The sequence below is a fragment of the Fundulus heteroclitus genome, unplaced genomic scaffold, assembly GCF_011125445.2.
Source record: "Fundulus heteroclitus isolate FHET01 unplaced genomic scaffold, MU-UCD_Fhet_4.1 scaffold_77, whole genome shotgun sequence".
NCBI lineage: Eukaryota > Metazoa > Chordata > Actinopteri > Cyprinodontiformes > Fundulidae > Fundulus > Fundulus heteroclitus.
In genome coordinates this window covers 1,106,172-1,117,841 of record NW_023397219.1, presented here as the reverse complement: position 1 = coordinate 1,117,841, position 11,670 = coordinate 1,106,172, and positions in this window count along the sequence as shown.

Below are 11,670 nucleotides of genomic sequence, written 5' to 3'. Positions count from 1 at the left end.
CGGTTCACCTTTCACGGTCTCGCTGCTTCACGGATTTGCATTGATGAGCCGTTCATTACAGTTCTCATCAGGTGGCGTGTCGGTTTATAAGAATCTTTTTTGAAAAAAGAGTGACAACTACCGATAAAAATGTGTTCTTCTCCCAAAAAAAAAACTCACCTGCACCGCGGGCTTTAGAAGAAAAAAACGCTACAGAGCAGAGTCACGGATGCAGCGCCTCAGTCAAAAGAGCAGTGAAATACACACGAGTCACTATTTGTCCTACTGTACTTTTTATTTTTTTTATAATAATTTTTAATTTTCTCCCGTTCTAATCCAATGACTCGGGTCGCGGTGGGCCACGCTGATCTCAGTCAATATATTCATAGTTGAACAATATTTCCCACTTCATGCATAAAGCCAATAAAAAGTGGAATGGTCCTTCAGCCTAATTAAAGGTTTAGCTTAGGTGGACAAAGGAACGTTTTAGGAGATCGTTCCTTACAGTGTTGTTATACTTTATAGGCTGACCAGTGTGATTTATTTTTTGCAGTTTTTCTGTTATTGATTTTAGTTTGGGTATGTTTTCTGCGTTATATAAGCCTGTATACTTTAATTGCCCTTTTGTTAGGTGCAGACACCCCCAAATCTCCCTATTGTAGAGCAATAAAGGTTTGCTATTCTAATTAATTCAGAGGAGTAATGAACTATGACTACTAAGATCAACTATAACCAAGTTATTGTTTGAAAATGTTATAAACATTATACTCTCGAAGAAGAATAAACCCTTCTGATTAGGAAAAATAGACTTTATGAAAACAGTTGAACATTCTAATAAATGAAATGCCTTTTTTGGCAATGTCACTTGACATTGCTATCTAAAGTAAAGTTCTTTAAATGACAGAAAATAAATCGCAATATCTATTCAGGAATAAAGTACAAAACAATATAACACACATTTTACAATAGCAGCTAAAACAACTTGCATGATAAAAGAAAAATATAAAATTAATAACTGCTTTCTTGAGAAAAGTGTTGAGACCAAAAGGTAGATCTGACCACATCTTTTTACACAAATGAGGAACATCATTAAGGACGCCAGCCATCCTGCACAGAGACTGTTTCAGCCTCTCCCCTCAGTCAGGAAACTAAAAAAAACAAACAAAAACATGTGTCCCAAGAGATCTTTGCCAATAAACAGGAATATATAAATCATTTTATAAGAATGCTGTAGGGGGGGGGGGGCTCGGTAGATGACACAACTTCATAGTAATGTTACTGATTTATCAGTAGAAATATATTAAAAAGACTTACGTTTTTTCCAGTGACGGCAATAACATACGATTTACCGTAGCACTTTATTTTGAAGCGGCGGGCTGGGATGACGTCATCGGTTGAAATTAAAATTCATAATATCTCCGAAACCAAAGCAGCACAAACGATAATTTTAACGGCACAAACCTGCACAAACGAAGCACTAAAAAAAGTAGCCCAGTTTGATCGGATTCGAAGCAAAATGGGGAGATGGTGAATTCTGGATGACCTTAACAAATATTCTTTAATATCTTCAAAACCAAAACAGCACAAACGCTAATTTTAACGGCACAAACCTGCACAAGCGAAGCACTAACCATTCCGTCTATTTAACTGAGTTTTTTCTGTGGGTGGGGTGTCAGCTTCATGCAGCTCTTCCATCCCTCAGTGCCGTGTAGCCTAGCCACCGCATTTCTACCATAATATAAAACCGACATTAAATAAACGACTCACCGTCACGTAGTTGCAAGGAAAACACCCAATGGAACACCCTTCGTCTGGGTAAATTGGACTTCATTCAACAATATCCTTCAGTAATTTAGGAAAAACGGCAGCACAGCACAGCACAGCAAGCCACAAGATGGAGGAGTTCACCTCTGACCCGGAACTGAAAGAGTACTGCTTGTCTGCTCTGAATAATACACAGCGCCCCTCGAATTACGGCCGCCATCTTGGGGCGGTCCACCTGCTACCCTAACCTGCTGATTCAAGCTGAACACACTAACCATACCCCGGCACTGTGCGGCGTATTTTTGTTTAAATCGACGGACTATTGACGTCAGGGCTCGAGGGATAACTTTTCATATGTAAGATTAAAGAGATTGTTATGAATTTGATTGTTTTATTGTACTATTTGGTATATTTAAGATATATGCTGGATAAATTAATCTGGCTATTGATTTAAATGAAAAAAAATCTTTTTTTAAAGCCAAAGGGAAATGAAATATTGTATTTGGTATATTTAAGATATATGCTGGATAAATTAATCTGGCTATTGATTTAAATGAAAAAATCGTTTTTTTAAAGCCAAAGGGAAATGAAATATTGTATTAGGTATATTTAAGATATATGCTGAATAAATTAATCTGGCTAATGATTTAAATGAAAAAATCGTTTTTTAAAGCCAAAGGGAAATGAAATATTGGGTGAAAATGTAATTCTCTGAAATTGGCACAGCTTGGAGTCGAACCTACGATCTTCTGCTTTGCAGCCCGACACCTAACCCACTCGACCAAAACACCAGTGTCGTGCTCAGCCTAGCATTATTGAGAGGTCAATTGTGTTAAGAAGTGTTTTTTTGCGAATTCTGTTCCAACTGTAAGTCAAAACGGCGTCAAGTACAAAAAGCCCTGATTGCGGCGTCGAGACGCACGTTTTGATATATAGTTTGTGGGGGTACAGCCTACGGTTCGGGCTGTATTAACGGTACTATAATAATAATAATAATAATAAAGAAACCCTTATTAGGTGCATAGCATAAGGCCTCCGCCATGCATTTTCAATGCATAGGCGGGCGCCTAATAAAGAAATCCTTATTGGGTGCATAACATAAGGCCTCCGCCATGCATTTTCAATGCATAGGCGGGCGCCTAATAATAACTAGAAATGTTCAACTTCTGAAGAAGTTGAAGAAGGCGCCCGCCTGGTGGTGCGCGTAACCGTCAAAGGCAAAGCTTCCGAGTTCCTAGGTCGTAGGCTTTTATCACTTGGGGATTTTAAATCAAATCTTCTGAGTGTGAAAAGGATTTGTCTTCGTCAAAACCAGCCGACAGGAGAAGGTCTGCATCCAAGCAGCATGGAAAATTGGTGTTATTAAAACATGATTAAATACTTCAATGTAGCATGAAAAAATGAAATATGTGAATAAAAATGTTAAAGGCATTACAAACTACTAAAGGAAGTACAAACTCTGTGAAGCAGAAGTTGGTGAGACCTTCCTAGAGCTATTTCCGGTTAGCAACATGCTAAGCGTTAGCCGCTAACATGGTTGTGTCCAGTATGACCGGGTGATTGTACTCTGTTAGTTTGGTCCAAATCCTGTACTGGGAAGTTCCTCAAAAAGGGTGCCAATACTTAATGTCACCAAAGCTCACCAAAGGCCATGTGTCAGATCGGCCTCCTTTAGCAACTAAGCCTCACCAAAAAAAAACAGCCGACAGGAGAAGGTCTGCATCCAAGCAGCATGGAAAATTGGTGTTATAAAAACATGATTAAATACTTCAATGTAGCATGAAAAAATGAAATATGTGAATAAAAATGTTAAAGGTATTACAAACTACTAAAGGAAGTACAAACTCTGTAAAGCAGAAGTTGGTGAGACCTTCCTAGAGCTACTTCCGGTTAGCAACATGCTAAGCGTTAGCCGCTAACATGGTTGTGTCCAGTATCACCGGTTGATGACCCTTCTGGACCATCACCAAAGAAAGCAAGGGACTCGATTGCTCCCCAGGCACCGCACAGTGGCAGCCCACTGCTCCCCAAGGGGATGGGTTAAGATGCAGAAGTGAATTTCTCCATTGTGAGATCAATAAAGTTCAATTATTATTATTATTATTGTGCTCTGGCTGATCTTTTTGGAAGCGCATATACAACTCCAGTAGCAGTGTCCAGAACAACAGATACCAAGGCATTGGATGAGGTGGTGCGTTACAAAGGGGTACAACCACTGCCACTCTCAACAAATCCACTCAACTGGTGGAGAGAGCATGAGGGGGAATACCCTTTGTTGTCATGCCAAGCTAAAAGGTACCTTTGCATCCCAGGCAGTAGTGTACCTGCTGAAAGGATCTTTTCCACAGTAGGTGACATAGTCATAGCCCAGAGAAGTGCACTGAAGCCTGAGCATGTGGATCAGCTGCTTTTTCTAAACAAGAATCTCCACGTGCCCACTTAGTCTGTAACCAGAAATGAAGAACTGTACTGTAACAGTACAATTCTTTATTTCTGGCTACAGTACTATAGTTCAGTTTAAGATATGTTTAAAAATTAGAGGTTAATCACTACATATTGAAAAGCTAAGAATGTTTACAAGCACTAAACTTATTCAGTGTAATTCAGTTGAATACAACCCTATGATTTGTGTTTAAATCTGAACACATATGCACGGATGTTATTGAAATGCATTTTTATTTATATTAGACTTTCAAGAGATAAGCTATGCCTAATTTTATTTTACATGCACTTTATTTTTTATTGTTTATTAAGAACAGTTTTCTACTTTAAGCACATTGCATTAACAAGTTTGTTTCTTTGCTCAAAAGTTTGTATGAAAATAAATATTTTAAAAATCTCAACATTATATAAAATCATTTGTGTCTTCAGAACTTTAAATCAATATCGAATCAAATCGCAACAGCAATAATCGAAATCGAATCGAATCGTGAGGTTCCTAACAATACCCAACCCTAGTGCCAATACTTAATGTCACCAAAGCTCACCAAAGGCCATGTGTCAGATCGGCCTCCTTTAGCAACTAAGCCTCACCAAAAAAAACAGCCGACAGGAGAAGGTCTGCATCCAAGCAGCATGGAAAATTGGTGTTATTAAAAAATATAAAAAAATAATCTTAAAAAAGTGTGTGTGTGTATATATATATATATATATATATATATATATATATATATATATATATATATATGTACACACACACACTTATATATAATATGATATGAATAACATAAAATATTTCAGCACATAATTTCCTAGAAGTTGATAGTGTTAGTACATCCACTGACTGTAAAATTACATGTGAAACGTTTTCACATAGCCAGAGAACTGCTTGTTGTTGCAACCAAATCCTATGGGATTCTGTGAGAGTAGGGAGTAGCAAGATGGCGGCCAAATCCTATGGGATTCTGTGAGATTAGGGAGTAGCAAGATGGCGGCCAGGGACTTCAGTTTTTCGGCAAAATCCGCACTCCAGTGTATAATCGAAATCAGTGAGACAGAACCAAGCAAACGGATTAACAAACGATCGAGCGCACACCTGGCGTTTAGCCTGGAAGGAGAGAAGGTTGCGCACGCGAGCAAACAGAGCCGAGCGCGAGGGTAGTGTTTGAGCACAGTTTGAAAGTTGAGCGTGCATGTGATGTTTAAACGCTGAATACCTGTCTCGCTGCGTGCTCAGATTGGTTCCGACGCGCTCAATTCAGAAGACTTCATATGCTACTATGCTAAACTGCAGTCTCCCCCCCTCCCAACCACCATATTATAAAGACCGCGGGGCGCCTGGCTTTTATTCCCCCCAAGACCAAGCGTTGTTTGTTTATTTCAAATACCTCTATGTTTTAAAGCAGCGCAATAATAACTTACCTGAAGAATGACTGTCGTCGGGACCACCTCTTGCTCTGCGTAATCTTGTAACGTCTTTAGTCAGACTCGGAGCAAAAGCAGTCCGGCTGTGAGCTACAGTGCGCATGCGCTTGCGACCGTTTCGAAACGCAACATTTTTTTAGTAAAGTTTATGCAGTATTTGTAGGTTTATGTGTTTAAACGCTTAATACCTGTCTTGCTGCGCGCTCAATGTGTGTGTGTGTGTGTGTTCGCGGCGCGCTCCGCGCAGCACGGATTTGCCGACAGACACACACACACACACACACACACACACACACACACAGCGGAGGAGAGATCGCTGAAGTGACTTAAGTTATATAAGGCCCGTTTACACTACACCTAAAAACCGAGCCATGCCGAGACCGGTCCGAGCTTGGTCCAGTTAACTGAGATAAATGCAGCCGTTTACACACAAGAGTTATCTCGGTTATTTGTTCCTTGGTTGCTCCTCGCCCCTAGTGGCGATCTGCGGTAGTACCGCTCTTTGGGATTGAAGGCGGGACCGAGCAAATCAAAATGGCGGCACCCATAATATTCAGGATGTTATTGTTAGACATAGAGTCGGCTTTTGGGACGTGGATAAGACAAATGAACGTCTAATAAGGATTTACAGACGCAGGAAACAACAACAGACGCTGAGGTTCATAAGCAGAGTCATCTCTGGAAACTGTGTGGCACGGTAAGGAAGCTAGTATTATTATGAATGTCTGAAATTTGTGTGAATGGAGTGTGAATCGGGACGTGCAGCCAGACACGCCGGGAAACCCGCTGACAGTCAGCTGACTGTAAGGGGATGACGCGGTCTGCTCATGCGCTCCTCGTTATCAGGGAACCGGGCTAAAAAAAACCAGTCCGAGACCTGGTGGGGAACTGGTCTGCAGTTAGCGCGGTCCGGTTATCGTTAGCGCGGTCTGGTTCAGTCTGCTGACCGTTTACACACAAGAGTTATCTCGGTTACCGAGCTCGGACTAGTCTCGGCTCGGTTAAAAAAGTGTAGTGTAAACGGGCCTATATTTGCCCCCCCAGGTGGTAATTATTCTATAAATATTAAAATATAAAAGCTTTCAGCACATGCTGGGGCGGAGGGATATCACATCACATGTGGTATCCCTCCGCCCCTCTGGTCGGTAAAATCCCTGCAAATTCTAATGTAAAAATTTAAAATTTAAAAATAACTTACCGAAAATCCTTGCTCTCATGTCATGTTCAAAACATTCTTCTTCGAAATGGTCACTGCATATGACGTGTTTTCTCTCTGGCCAGCTCTCTTCAAGATGGCAATCCAGCTACGAGCCCGGTTAGCTCATGGAAAGTTGAAATAAGCAATGTTTTTTCCAATTTTACCAGTTGTGTTGGAACATCCAATGGCCATGTACGTGGGCTTTATTGCTTCAGCAATAGCTCCTGCGAATGTCAATGGTGAAGTCCTCTGGAAATCCGAAAAAATTGTTGATGATCAGCTGTGTAAAACGGCTCCAACTCGGCTGGTCAGATCGACTCGGGCGCTTCCCGATGACGTCATCATAAGGCAAATCCATCCAAAACAAACTGCCCGTGGTCCCCATTTGTTACAAATCAAATTTATTTTGTTAATTTACGGTTATTTTCCAGTAACTTAATCAAGACATGAAAACTTTTAATATATTTTTGGAATGCTTCTGTGGTAGTCTGACAATTTAATCGGTAATTTTGCCGGATCAAAGTTACATCTTAAGAGAAATTCCTTCCTCCAATTTTTTTTTTAAAGTTGTGAAGGGAAAATAAACCATAAATTCTTTTAATTTTTAATAAAAGTCTGCAGCCATTTTAATTTAATCACGACATTAATCACTTTAAAATCAATAACGTTTGTTCCTCCTTTTTCTACTGATGAATTTGATTATGTTTTATTGTAGTATTTGGTATATTTAAGATATATGCTGGATAAATTAATCTGGCTAATGTGAAAAAAATCGTTTTTTTAAAGCCAAAGGGAAATTAAATATTGGGTGAAAATGTAATTCTCTGAAATTGGCACGGCTTGGAGTCGAACCTACGATCTTCTGCTTTGCAGCCCAACACCTAACCCACTCCCCCACAACACCAGTGCCGTGCTCAGCTGCGCATTTTTGAAAGGTCAACTGTGTTGAAGAAGTGGTTTTTGGTGAATTTTGTGTTGAAGAAGTGGTTTTTTGTGAATTTTGTTCCAACCGTAAGCCGAAACGGCGTCAAGTACAAAAAGCCCTGATCGCGGCGTCGAGACCAACATTTCGATATATAGTATGTGGGGGGTAGACCCTGCGGTTCGGGCTGTATTAACGGTACTATAATAATAATAATAATAATAACTAGAAACGTTCAACTTCTGAAGAAGTTGAAGAAGGCGCCCGCCTGGTGGTGCGCGTAACCGTCAAAGGCAAAGCTTCCGAGTTCCTTGGTCGTAGGCTTTTATCACTTGGGGATTTTAAATCAAATCTTCTGAGTGTGAAAAGGATTTGTCTTCGTCAAAACCAGCCGACAGGAGAAGGTCTGCATCCAAGCAGCATGGAAAATTGGTGTTATTAACACATGATTAAATACTTCAATGTAGCATGAAAAAATGAAATATGTGAATAAAAATGATAAAGGCATTACAAACTACTAAAGGAAGTACAAACTCTGTGAAGCAGAAGTTGGTGAGACCTTCCTAGAGCTACTTCCGGTTAGCAACATGTTAAGCGTTAGCTGCTAACATGGTTGTGTCCAGTATCACCGGGTGATTGTACTCTGTTAGTTTGGTCCAAATCCTGTACTGGGAAGTTCCTCAAAAAGGGTGCCAATACTTAATGTCACCAAAGCTCACCAAAGGCCATGTGTCAGATCGGCCTCCTTTAGCAACTAAGCCTCCCCAAAAAAAACAGTCGACAGGAGAAGGTCTGCATCCAAGCAGCATGGAAAATTGGTGTGTATTAAAACATGATTAAATACTTCAATGTAACATGAAAAAATGAAATATGTGAATAAAAATGTTAAAGGCATTACAAACTACTAAAGGAAGTACAAAACTCTGTGAAGCAGAAGTTGGTGAGACCTTCCTAGAGCTACTTCCGGTTAGCAACATGCTAAGCGTTAGCCGCTAACATGGTTGTGTCCATAGACATAATATAAGAGTAGACCCCGCATTGACTGTCGCTGCGCAGGAATTACGGGCGCCACCTTGGGGCGGTCGACTTGATACCTAATCCTGCTGATTCAAGCTCACACTAATGATTGCCTCAGCACTGTGCGGCTCATTTTTGTTTAAATCGAGGGATTATTTATGTCAGGGCTCGAGGGATAACTTTTTCACAAGCAAGATGAAAAGACATTGTTTATATTTTTGATCAGAATGTAAGTTTTCTAATACTAGGAGATACAAAGTTGTTGTTAGACATTAGTGAATAAACAGCATATATAATATATATATATATATATATATATATATATATATATATATATATATATATATATACTATATATATAGTGAACCCTCGCTATATTGCGGTTACCTTTCACGGTCTCGCTGCTTCACGGATTTGCATTGATGAGCCGTTCATTACAGTTTCTCATCAGGTGGCGTGTCGGTTTATAGAATCTTTTTTGAAAAAAAAAGAGGACAACTACCGATAAAAATGGTGTTCTTCTCTCGAAAAAAAAAAAACTCACCTGCACCGCAGGGCTTTAGAAGAAAAAAAACGCTACAGACCGGAGTCACGATGCAGCGCCTCAGTCAAAAGAGCAGTGAAATACACACGAGTCACTATTGTCCTACTGTACTTTGTATTTTTTTTATAATAATTTTTAATTTTTCTCCCGTTCTAACTCCAATGACTCGGGTCGCGGTGGGCCACGCTGATCTCCGCAATTTGAAGTCCTTCAGTTCGTATTGATTAAAATTAATATTTAGTACATGCTTATTTGTAAATAATAATAAAAAAACGTTTATATAGTAACTTTCATTGTTAAACAAATGCTTGGGCGTTAAAAAAGGTTTTGTTCTATGGTTTCAATATACTATAGTGTATTTAATTGTAAATATAATAATTGTAAAAAAAATAAAGGTTACTACTTTACAGATTTCGCCCATCACGGGTTCTTTTTGAGTATATGTTACATAGTACATGTACAAATGTGTTTGTTTATATAGCAATAAAAAAATTATAAAAATGTGTGCGTGGCTGTGTTTTGAAACATACATACATCATGTCAGAATATTCTATTACTTTTAACCCCACTAAGATTATTAAACGCACTGGACCATTTGTTATAATAGCTATAGTTTTAAAGTTTTAAGCTAAACAATGTGAAAATTAGTTCAACATTAAACGAGTTATAGTTGATTAAAATTGTTCTGCACCTGGTTAACACATTAGACTGAGCGGAGGTTGTCGACCGCCCAAGATGGCGCCCCTAAATCTCGTCAGCGCCTATAGGCGAGAGCGGTCGATGCGGGGTCTACTCTTTATAATGTCCTATGGTTGTGTCCAGTATCACCGGGTGATTGTACTCTGTTGAGTTGGTCCAAATCCTGTACTGGGAAGTTCCTCAAAAAGGGTGCCACTACTTAATGTCACCAAAGCTCACCAGAGGCCATGTGTCAGATGCTGACACCCCACTCACAGAAAAAAACTCAGTTAAATAGACGGAATGGTAGTGCTTGGTTTGTGCACATTTGTGCCGTTAAAATTAGCGTTTGTGCTGTTTGGTTTTTGAAGATATTAAAGAATATTTGTTAAGTTCATCTAGAGTTCACATCCCATCATTTTGCTTTGAATCCAACCAAGGCTGGTCAACTTCTTAGTGCTACGTTTGTGCAAATTTGTGCCGTTAAAATTAGCGTTTATGCTGCTTTGGTTTCGCAGATAATATAGTTGTTGTAATTCCGGCCGGTGACGTCACCACAGGTCGCCGCTGCAAAATAAAGCGCTACATTGTTAATCCTTTGCTGGTGCTGAGCTGGAGCCAAGGCAAACCAGAGTGGTCAACTTCTTTAGTGCTGGTGTTGTGCATCTTTGTGCCGTTAAAAATTAACGTTTGTTGCGACTATGGTTTCGGAGATATTATGAATTTTAATGTTGTTATACTTTATAGGCTGACCAGTGTGATTTATTTTTGTGCAGTTTTTCTGTTATTGATTTTAGTTTGGGTATGTTTTTCTGTGCGTTATATAGACCTGTATACTTAATTGCCCTTTGTTAGGTGGGGCAGACACCCCCAAATCTCCTCTATGTAGAGGCAATAAAGGTTTGCTATTCTAATTAATTCAGAGGAGAATGAACTATGACTACTAAGATCAACTATAACCAGTTATTGTTTGAAAAATGTTATAAACATTATACTCTCGAAGAGATAACCCTTCTGATTAGGAAAAATAGACTCTTATGAAAAACAGTTGAACATTCTAAGTAAATGAAATGCCTTTTTGGCAATGTCACTTGACATTGCTATCTAAAGTAAGTTCTTTAATGAGACAAAATAAATCGCATATTTAGTCAGGAATAAAGTACAAAACAATATAACACAGCATTTTACAATAGCAGCTAAAACAACTTGGCATGATAAAAGAAAAATATAAATTAACTAAGATGCTTTCTTGAGGTTAAGTGTTGAGACCAAACGGTAGATCACTGACCACATCTTTACACAAATGAGGAAACATCATTAAGGACGCCAGCCATCCTGCACAGAGAGCTGTTCCCAGCCTCTCCCCTCAGTCAGGAAACTAAAAAAACAAACAAAAACATGTGTCCCCCAGAGATCTTTGCCAATAAGCAGCATATATAAATCATTTTATAAGAATGCGACGTAGGGGTGGGGGGGAGGCTGCGGTAGATGACACAACTTCATGTTACTTTACTGATTATCAGTAGAAATATATTAAAAAGACTTACGTTTTTTCCAGTGACGGCAACACATATGATTTACCGTGCACTTTATTTGAAGACGGCGGGCTGGATGACGTCATCGGTTGCAATTATATTCCATATCTCTCTCCGAAACCAAAAGCAGCACCAACGATAATTTTAACGGCACAAACCTGCACAACGA